Genomic DNA, 11,575 nt, shown 5'->3' with positions numbered 1-11,575 from the left:
ATGATGAACGATTACATCCATAGATAATGTAGTCCAATTGGTTCATGTTCCATGGTAATTGGTGTCAATGGATCTTGTTATCCTGAAACTTTCATGATCTAAACATGGAATATTGTTTGTCAGTTTCCATAAAACTATGCATTAAGAGTAATGCAACAGTTACTTATCATTTTGAGCAGTTGTATCAATTGATAGTTAGATCGCTGTAATGAAATGAATAGACAGTCATCTCAGATGTAATGTGTGAATTGCATTTTGAAATGGTAACACTTTGATGTTAAGTTGTGTCATTTTGAATAGGTGATTTTAGTTCAATGAACAAATGATCTTAGCTTTACGTGTATTGTATCCAAGCAATTGGAAAAAGTGTTTGAGTTTTGAAAAATTTGCATTTTGATCATTGGTTGTGAGTTTTGAAAAATGACATCAAGGTTCTGAAATTAGTGCCAAAGGGATTGTTAAAAACTGTAAATGAAGACTAAAAATATTTTTACAATATAGACTTTGGAGCTGGCCTATCTAGGGGGAAATTGCTCAGTTCTGCCTCCAGTGCAAGACTCATGACACTGAACTTCAACATGCAATTGTTTAGGGAGGAGAAAAGTATCCAGGTTTTGGCATGTATTGTGTGTGTGTGTGCGTGCGTGCGTGCGTGTGTGAGAGAGTGAGGTAGGCAGTCTCCCCGGCAGAAGCATCCGTCAGCAGCCCTCTAAGACCCTGGCCGGCAGGACTGTGCCCAAGTCTGTAATGGGATGTTTTTGTTGTGCCAGTGGATCACTCTCATCCTGTGTTCTGGCCCACAGATCAAAAAGACTGGCCTGTATAGAACTGGCTACAGAGCAGTCATGCATACACAGTGAGGGAGGGAGGGAGTAAGGGAGGGCAGAGAGAGAGAGATGGGGGGAGAGAGAGAAACAGAGGTATGAAGGGAGTAAGGGAGGGCAGAGAGAGAGATGGGGGGAGAGAGAGAAACAGTGAGGGAGGGAGGGAATAAGGGAGGGCAGAGAGAGAGAGAGATGGGGGGGAGAGAGAAACAGAGAGGAAGGGAGGGAGTAAGGGAGGGCAGAGAGAGAGATGGGGGAAGCGAGAGAAACAGTGAGGAAGGGAGGGAGTAAGGGAGTAAGGGAGGGCAGAGAGAGAGATGGGGGGAGAGAGAGAAACAGAGGTAGGGAGGGAGTAAGGGAGGGCAGAGAGAGAGATGGGGGGGAGAGAGAGAAACAGTGAGGGAGGGAGGGAATAAGGGAGGGCAGAGAGAGAGAGAGATGGGGGGGAGAGAGAAACAGAGAGGAAGGGAGGGAGTAAGGGAGGGCAGAGAGAGAGATGGGGGAAGAGAGAGAAACAGTGAGGAAGGGAGGGAGTAAGGGAGTAAGGGAGGGCAGAGAGAGAGATGGGGGGAGAGAGAGAAACAGTGAGGAAGGTAGGGAGTAAGGGAGGGCAGAGAGAGAGAAAGGTTGACAAAGAGAGAGAGAGAGGAGAGAGAGAGAGAGAGAGAGAGGAGAGAAAAGTAGACAAAGGGAAAGAGAGAAAGAGGAGAGAGAAATGTATACAAATGGAGAGAGAGAGCGAGAGAGAGAGCGAGAGAGAGAGCGAGAGAGAGAGAGAGCGAGAGAGAGAGACTAAATGAAAGAGTAACAAAGTGGGGAAGCCAGGAATATAAGAAAGAGGAAGAGAGAAAGAAAGGTAAACAAAGGGAGAGAGAGAGAATAGAGAAAGAGAAAGGTAGACAAAGAGAGAGATAGACAGAGAGAGAGGAGAGAGAGAGTGATAAAGAGAAAGGAAGACTAAATGAAAGAAGGAGTAACAAAGAAAGAAAGGTAGATAAAGGGAGAGAGAGGAGAGAGAGAAATGTAGACAAAGAGAGAGAGCGAGAGAAAGGTAGACAAAGGGAGAGAGAGGAGAGAGACAGATAGAGAAACAGAGAGGAAGAGAGAAAGAGTGGTAAATATGTTTAATTTGGTCCTGAGTGTAGGTTATTTCCCTGACATCTGGAATCAAGGACTCGTTTTTGAACAGAGACAAATTTGACCCTAACAATTACAGTTGCATTTGAGTAAACTGTAACCTGGGGAAGGTTTTCTGTAGTATTATAAATGTAAGAGTTCTAAACTTCCTTAATAAGCACAATGTCTTGAGTAAAAGACACATTTGATTTATAACAAAACATCGCACGACTGATCATATTTACACCCTACACACCCTGATAGATAAACATGTCCTCCAAAATAATACCAAAATGTACGCATTTTTTATCGACTTCCAAAAGGCATTTGATTCTATTTGGCATACAGGACTGTTCTACAAAGTTATTGAAAGTGGTGTAGGGGGTAAAACATATGATATAATTAAATCAATGTATACTGGCAATACGTGCAGCATCAAAATTGGCAATAAAAGAACAGAATTCTTTAACCAGGGGCGGGGCCTTTGCCAGGGTTGCAATCTGAACCCTGCACTCTTCAATATTTACATCAACGAATTGGCCACTATTCTAGAAAACTCCTCAGCCCCTGGTGTTAGTCTCCACAATTCAGAGGTTAAATGCCTGCTCTTCGCAGATGACCCTTGCCTGATGTGACCCACAGCACATGGCCTACAGCAGAACCTGGACCTGCTAGAGCAGTACTGCCAAACCTGGGCCCTGGCAGTAAACCCCAAAAAGACTCAAATAATGATTTTCCAGAGAAGATCCAGATCTCAGGGAATTAGACCAAAGTTCTCAATTGGGACAAAATATATAGAGTACTGCACACACTGCAATTCCTTAGGTTTAAAAATAAGCTCAACTGGACACCTTAATGAGGCAGTGAATGTACTGAGAGAGAAAGCACGCAGGGCATTCTACGCCATTATAAAAACTAATTCAAATTCAAATACCTATTCAAATTTGGCTGAAACTAATTGAATGTGTCATTGAACCAATTGCACTTTATGGCAGCAGGGTGTGTGGGGTCCACTTGCAAAACAAGATTTCACCAAATGGGACAAACACCCCATTGAAACCCTGCATGCAGAGTTCTGTAAGATTCTCCAACATGTCCAGAGGAAAACTACAAACAATGCATGCAGGAAATAATTAGGCCAATATCCACTAATAATAAAAACTAAAAAAAGAGCAATTCAGTTAAGGAAACATCTAAAATACAGTGACCCCCTCTCATATCACTACCAAGCCCTGCAATACCAAGAGCTGAGCAAAGAAAAGAGTCCCCTCATCCAGCTGGTCCTGGGGCTGAGTTCACAAACCTGTTCTACTAACACACTGAAGCCTCAAGACCAGAACATCTAGTCAATCAGAATAAACCAAATTACAACACAGTAAAAACAAAACTACATTGCTTATTGGGAAACAAGCACAAGCACAAAGCAAAATGCAGTGCTATCTCTAAATCGACAGTACATCGTGGCTAAATATTTGACCATGGTTACTGATCAAAACCTTAGAAAAACCTTGACAAAATAATGGCTCAGTGAGCACAGCCTTGCCATTGAGAAGGGTAGACACAGGAAAACCTGGCTCCCTGTAGAGGAATGGCTGTGCAACCACTGCACAACAGCAGAACCTGAGACAGAGCTGCATACCAACATGTTTCAAGCAGACCACCATAGTCCCTGTGCCCAAAAACACAATGGCAACCTGCCTAAATGACTACAGACCCATAGCACTCACGTCCTTAGCCATGAAGTGCTTTGAAAGGTTGGTAATGGCTCACATCAACACCATTATCCCATTATCCCAGAAACCCTAGACCCACTCCAAATTGCATACCGCCCAAGCAGATCCACAGATGATGCAATCTCTATTGCACTGCCCTTTCCCACCTGGACAAAAGGAACACTTATGTGAGAAGTGAGAATGCTATTCATTGACTACAGCTCAGCGTTCAACATCATAGTACCCTCAAAGCTCATGAGTAAGCTAAGAATCCTGGGACTTAACACCTCCCTCTGCAACTGGATCCTGGATTTCCTGACGGGCTGCCCCCAGGTGGTGAGGGTAGGTAGCAACGCATCTGCCACGCTGATCCTCAACACTGGAGCTCCCCAGGGGTCCGTGCACAGTCCCCTCCTGTACTCCCTGTTCACCCACGACTGCATGGCCAGGCACGACTCCAACACCATCATTAAGTTTGCAGACGACACAACAGTGGTAGGCCTGATCACCGACAACGACGAGACAGCCTATAGGGAGGAGGTCAGAGACCTGGCCGGGTGGTGCCAGAATAACAACCTATCCCTCAACGTAACCAAGACTAAGGAGATGATTGTGGACTACAGGAAAAGGAGGACCGAGCACGCCCCCATTCTCATCGACGGGGCTGTAGTGGAGCAGGTTGACAATAAACTAGAATGATCCTAACACACCAAGACAGTCATGAAGAGGGCACAACAAAGCATATTCCCCCTCAGGAAACTAAAAAGATTTGGCATGAGTCCTGAGATCCTCAAAAGGTTCTACAGCTGCAACATCAAGAGCATCCTGACTGGTTGCATCGGCCTCTGACCGCAAGGCACTACAGAGGGTAGTGCGTACAGCCTAAAACATCACTGGGGCAAAGCTGCCTGCCATCCAGGACCTCTACACCAGGCGGTGTCAGAGGAAGGCCCAAAAATTGTCAAAGACCCCAGCCACCCCAGTCATAGACTGTTCTCTCTACTACCGCATGGCAAGCGGTACCGGAGTGTCAAGTCTAGGACAAAAAGGCTTCTCAACAGTTTCTATCACCAAGCCATAAGACTCCTGAACAGGTAATCAAATGGCTACCCGGACTATTTGCATTGTGTGCCCCCTCCAACCCCTCTTTTTACGCTGCTGCTACTCTCTGTTTGTCATATATGCATAGTCACTTTAATTATACATTCATGTACATACTACCTCAATTGGGCCGACCAACCAGTGCTCCCGCACATTGGCTATCCGGGCTATCTGCATTGTGTCCCACCACCCGCCAAACCCTCTTTTACGCTACTGCTACTCTCTGTTCATCATATATGCATAGTCACTTTAACCATATCTACATGTACATAACACCTCAATCAGCCTGACTAACCGGTGTCTGTATGTAGCCTCGCTACTTTTATAGCCTCTATGTAGCCTGTCTTTTTACTGTTGTTTTATTTCTTTACTTACCTACTGTTCACCTAATACCTTTTTGCACTATTGGTTAGAGCCTGTAAGTAAGCATTTCACTGTATAGTCTACACCTGTTGTATTCGGCGCACGTGACAAATAAACTTTGATTTTTATTTGATTTCCTGACAAAATGTCAAAAATTTAACAATTAGAGAGTATCATTACCCCAAATTTGAAACCCTTATTCAAGGTTTCAAAGACCTCTCTGATGAGAATAGGCTACCCGTCCTGTTGGGGGAGGACGCAGAGAGCTGTGGGTTGGCAGCGCACTACATTGCTGCCTGCCATAAGATGAGAGACAGTGTTCTCTATGCTTATTGTTATTGTATGGTTATTTTGACCTTTGGTTATTGTTGTTACTGTTGTCCCGTTGACAGTTTTTATTCTTATTATTTTAATATTGTAAATATCAAAAGTAAGTTTTGGCAATATGTACATTGTTACGTCATGCCAATAAAATAAATTGAATTGAATTGAGAGAGCGAGAGAGAGAGAAAGGTAGATAGAGAGAGAGAGAGAGAGAGAGAGAGAGAGAGAGAGAGAGAGAGAGAGAGAGAGAGAGAGAGAGAGAGAGAGAGAGAGAGAGAGAGAGAGAGAGAGAGAGAGAAGGTGGGAGCGAGAGAAAGGTAGACAAAGGGAGAGAGAGAGAGAGAGAGAGAGAGAGAGAGAGAGAGAGAGAGAGAGAGAAAGGTTGACAAAGGGAGAGAGAGAGAGAGAGAGAGAGAGAGAGAGAGAGAGAGAGAGAGAGAAAGGTTGACAAAGAGAGAGAGAGAGAGAGAGAGAGAGAGAGAGAGAGAGAGAGAGAGAGAGAGAGAGAGAGAGAGAGAGAGAGAGAGAGAGAGAGAGAGAGAGAGAGAGAGAGAGGGAGACAAAGAGAGAGAGAGAGAGAGAGAATCTGAGAGTCTACTGTTTGCTGATGATCTGGTGCTTCTGTCACCAACCAAGGAGGGCCTACAGCAGCACCTAGATCTTCTGCACAGATTCTGTCAGACCTGGGCCCTGACAGTAAATCTCAGTAAGACCAAAATAATGGTGTTCCAAAAAAGGTCCAGTCACCAGGACCACAAATTCCATCTAGACACCGTTGCCCTAGAGCACACAAAAAACTATACATACCTCGGCCTAAACATCAGCACCACAGGTAACTTCCACAAAGCTGTGAACGATCTGAGAGACAAGGCAAGAAGGGCCTTCTATGCCATCAAAAGGAACATAAATTTCAACATACCAATTAGGATCTGGCTAAAAATACTTGAATCAGTCATAGAGCCCATTGCCCTTTATGGTTGTGAGGTCTGGGGTCCGCTCACCAACCAAGATTTCACAAAATGGGACAAACACCAAATTGAGACTCTGCATGCAGAATTCTGCAAAAATATCCTCCGTGTACAACGTAGAACACCAAATAATGCATGCAGAGCAGAATTAGGCCGATACCCACAAATGATCAAAATCCAGAAAAGAGCCGTTAAATTCTACAACCACCTAAAAGGAAGCGATTCCCAAACCTTCCATAACAAAGCCATCACCTACAGAGAGATGAACCTGGAGAAGAGTCCCCTAAGCAAGCTGGTCCTAGGGCTCTGTTCACAAACACAAACCACAGAGCCCCAGGACAACAGCACAATTAGACCCAACCAAATCATGAGAAAACAAAAAGATAATTACTTGACACATTGGAAAGAATTAACAAAAAAACAGAGCAAACTAGAATGCTATTTGGCCCTAAACAGAGAGTACACAGTGGCAGAATACCTGACCACTGTGACTGACCCAAACTTAAGGAAAGCTTTGACTATGTACAGACTCAGTGAGCATAGCCTTGCTATTGAGAAAGGCCGCCGTAGGCAGACATGGCTCTCAAGAGAAGACAGGCTATGTGCACACTGCCCACAAAATGAGGTGGAAACTGAGCTGCACTTCCTAACCTCCTGCCCAATGTATGACCATATTAGAGAGACATATTTCCCTCAGATTACACAGATCCACAAAGAATTTGAAAACAAATCCAATTTTGATAAACTCCCATATCTACTGGGAGAAATTCCACAGTGTGCCATCACAGCAGCAAGATTTGTGACCTGTTGCCACAAGAAAAGGGCAACCAGTGAAGAACAAACACCATTGTAAATACAACCCATATTTATGCTTATTTATTTTAACTTGTGTGCTTTAACCATGTGTACATTGTTACAACACTGTATATATATAATATAACATTTGTAATGTCTTTATTGTTTTGAAACTTCTGTATGTGTAATGTTTACTGTTAATTTGTATTGTTTATTTCACTTTTGTATAATATCTACCTCACTTGCTTTGGCAATGTTAACACATGTTTCCCATGCCAATAAAGCCCCTTGAATTGAATTGAATTGAATTGAGAGAGAGAGAGAGAGAGAGAGAGAGAGAGAGAGAGAGAGAGAGAGAGAGAGAGAGAGAGAGAGAGAGAGAGTACTACATTTATTCCAAATTTTAACTTATTAAACCCAGAGGAAAAACTAAAAATACTCATGGGCGAAGGAGCAATGGCTCCTCTTGCAGCCAAATATGTATTTGCCTGCCATAGCCTGAGGGACACTGAATAATAACATCTGCATAGTAAGCAGTAACTTACTTATTATGACTGTTATTGTTATTACTGTTATTGTTATTAGTATTATTATTGTTGTTTATCATTCCAAATAGTAATGGTATGGGTGGTAATGGTAATGATAGCAGTTTAATGATAGTGGTGGTGGTAGTGGTGCATTACACCATACATTACATTCGACTATTGACTGTTACCATTTTATTGTTACTATTTTTTATATTTAATTTTGTATTATTATTTACTGCCATTCTATATTATTATTTGTCATTGTTTTAATTGTATTACAATGTATATTGTATACATTGTTGCTTTGGCAATATTGACACAATGTTTTTCATGCCAATAAAGCAGCTTGAATTTGAAAATTTGAAATTTGAGAGAGAGAGAGAGAGAAAGGTAGACAATGGGAGAGAGAGGAGAGAGAGAGAGAAAGGTAGACAAAGGGAGAGAGAGAGAGAAAGGGAGACAAAGGGAGAAAGAGAGAGAGAGAAAGGGAGAGAAAGGGAGAAAGAGAGAGAGAGAGAGAGAGAGAGAGAGAGAGAGAGAGAGAGAGAGAGAGAGAGAGAGAGAGAGAGAGAGAGAGAGAGAAAGGGAGACAAAGAGAGAAGGGTAGAGTGATCCGTCTCTTTGCAGTAGACTGACTGAAAGGCTCTGTGAGTGAGTAGTCACTATTCACACACACAGGGCGATTTGGGTCCATTATTCCACACAGGGCGATTTGGGTCCATTATTCCACACAGGGCGATTTGGGTCCATTATTCCACACAGGGCAATTTGGGTCCATTATTCCACACAGGGCAATTTGGGTCCATTATTCCACACAGGGAAATTTGGGTCCATTATTCCACACAGGGAAATGTGGGTCCATTATTCCACACAGGGCGATTTGGGTCTATTATTCCACACAGGGCAATTTGGGTCTATTATTCCACACAGGGCAAATTGGGTCCATTATTCCACACAGGGCGATTTGGGTCCATTATTCCACACAGGGCGATTTGGGTCCATTATTCCACACAGGGCGATTTGGGTCCATTATTCCACACAGGGCGATTTGGGTCCATTATTCCACACAGGGCAATTTGGGTCTATTATTCCACACAGGGCAATTTAGATCCATTATTCCACACAGGGCAATTTGGGTCCATTATTCCACACAGGGCGATTTGGGTCCATTATTCCACACAGGGCAATTTGGGTCCATTATTCCACACAGGGCGATTTGGGTCCATTATTCCACACAGGGCAATTTGGGTCCATTATTCCACACAGGGCGATTTGGGTCCATTATTCCACACAGGGCGATTTGGGTCCATTATTCCACACAGGGCGATTTGGGTCCATTATTCCACACAGGGCGATTTGGGTCCATTATTCCACACAGGGCGATTTGGGTCCATTATTCCACACAGGGCGATTTGGGTCCATTATTCCACACAGGGCGATTTGGGTCCATTATTCCACACAGGGCGATTTGGGTCCATTATTCCACACAGGGCGATTTGGGTCCATTATTCCACACAGGGCGATTTGGGTCCATTATTCCACACAGGGCGATTTGGGTCTATTATTCCACACAGGGCAATTTAGATCCATTATTCCACACAGGGCAATTTGGGTCCATTATTCCACACAGGGCGATTTGGGTCCATTATTCCACACAGGACAATTTGTGTCTATTATTCCACACAGGGCGATTTGTGTCTATTATTCCACACAGGACAATTTGGGTCCATTATTCCACACAGGGCGATTTGGGTCCATTATTCCACACAGGACGATTTGGGTCCATTATTCCACACAGGGCGATTTGGGTCCATTATTCCACACAGGGCGATTTGGGTCCATTATTCCACACAGGACAATTTGGGTCCATTATTCCACACAGGACAATTTGTGTCTATTATTCCACACAGGGCGATTTGGGTCCATTATTCCACACAGGGCGATTTGGGTCCATTATTCCACACAGGGCAATTTGGGTCTATTATTCCACACAGGGCAATTTAGATCCATTATTCCACACAGGGCAATTTGGGTCCATTATTCCACACAGGGCGATTTGGGTCCATTATTCCACACAGGACAATTTGTGTCTATTATTCCACACAGGGCGATTTGTGTCTATTATTCCACACAGGGCGATTTGGGTCCATTATTCCACACAGGGCGATTTGGGTCCATTATTCCACACAGGACGATTTGGGTCCATTATTCCACACAGGACGATTTGGGTCCATTATTCCACACAGGGCGATTTGGGTCCATTATTCCACACAGGGCGATTTGGGTCCATTATTCCACACAGGACAATTTGGGTCCATTATTCCACACAGGGCGATTTGTGTCTATTATTCCACACAGGACAATTTGGGTCCATTATTCCACACAGGACAATTTGTGTCTATTATTCCACACAGGGCGATTTGTGTCTATTATTCCACACAGGGCGATTTGGGTCCATTATTCCACACAGGGCGATTTGGGTCCATTATTCCACACAGGGCGATTTGGGTCCATTATTCCACACAGGGCGATTTGGGTCCATTATTCCACACAGGACAATTTGGGTCCATTATTCCACACAGGACAATTTGTGTCTATTATTCCACACAGGGCGATTTGTGTCTATTATTCCACACAGGGCGATTTGGGTCCATTATTCCACACAGGGCGATTTGGGTCCATTATTCCACACAGGGCGATTTGGGTCCATTATTCCACACAGGGCGATTTGGGTCCATTATTCCACACAGGGCGATTTGGGTCCATTATTCCACACAGGGCGATTTGGGTCCATTATTCCACACAGGGCGATTTGGGTCCATTATTCCACACAGGACGATTTGGGTCCATTATTCCACACAGGGCGATTTGGGTCCATTATTCCACACAGGACAATTTGTGTCCATTATTCCACACAGGACGATTTGGGTCCATTATTCCACACAGGGCGATAATGGACCCAAATCGCCCTGTGTGGAATAATGGACCCAAATCGCCCTGTGTGGAATAATAGACACAAATCGCCCTGTGTGGAATAATAGACACAAATTGTCCTGTGTGGAATAATGGACCCAAATTGTCCTGTGTGGAATAATAGACACAAATCGCCCTGTGTGGAATAATGGACCCAAATTGTCCTGTGTGGAATAATGGACCCAAATCGCCCTGTGTGGAATAATGGACCCAAATCGCCCTGTGTGGAATAATAGACACAAATCGCCCTGTGTGGAATAATGCATTATTCCACACAGGACAATTTGTGTCCATTATTCCACACAGGACGATTTGGGTCCATTATTCCACACAGGGCGATTTGGGTCCATTATTCCACACAGGGCGATTTGGGTCCATTATTCCACAAAGGACAATTTGGGTCCATTATTCCACATAGGACAATTTGTGTCTATTATTCCACACAGGGCGATTTGTGTCTATTATTCCACACAGGGCGATTTGGGTCCATTATTCCACACAGGGCGATTTGGGTCCATTATTCCACACAGGGCGATTTGTGTCTATTATTCCACACAGGGCGATTTGGGTCCATTATTCCACACAGGGCGATTTGGGTCCATTATTCCACACAGGGCGATTTGGGTCCATTATTCCACACAGGACAATTTGGGTCCATTATTCCACACAGGGCGATTTGTGTCTATTATTCCACACAGGACAATTTGGGTCCATTATTCCACACAGGACAATTTGTGTCTATTATTCCACACAGGGCGATTTGTGTCTATTATTCCACACAGGGCGATTTGGGTCCATTATTCCACACAGGGCGATTTGGGTCCATTATTCCACACAGGACGATTTGGGTCCATTATTCCACACAGGGCGAT

The sequence above is a fragment of the Salvelinus alpinus genome, chromosome 25 (assembly GCF_045679555.1).
Source record: "Salvelinus alpinus chromosome 25, SLU_Salpinus.1, whole genome shotgun sequence".
Taxonomy (NCBI): domain Eukaryota; kingdom Metazoa; phylum Chordata; class Actinopteri; order Salmoniformes; family Salmonidae; genus Salvelinus; species Salvelinus alpinus.
The sequence above is the reverse complement of the archived record's forward strand: the minus strand, read 5'-3'. Positions refer to the sequence as shown.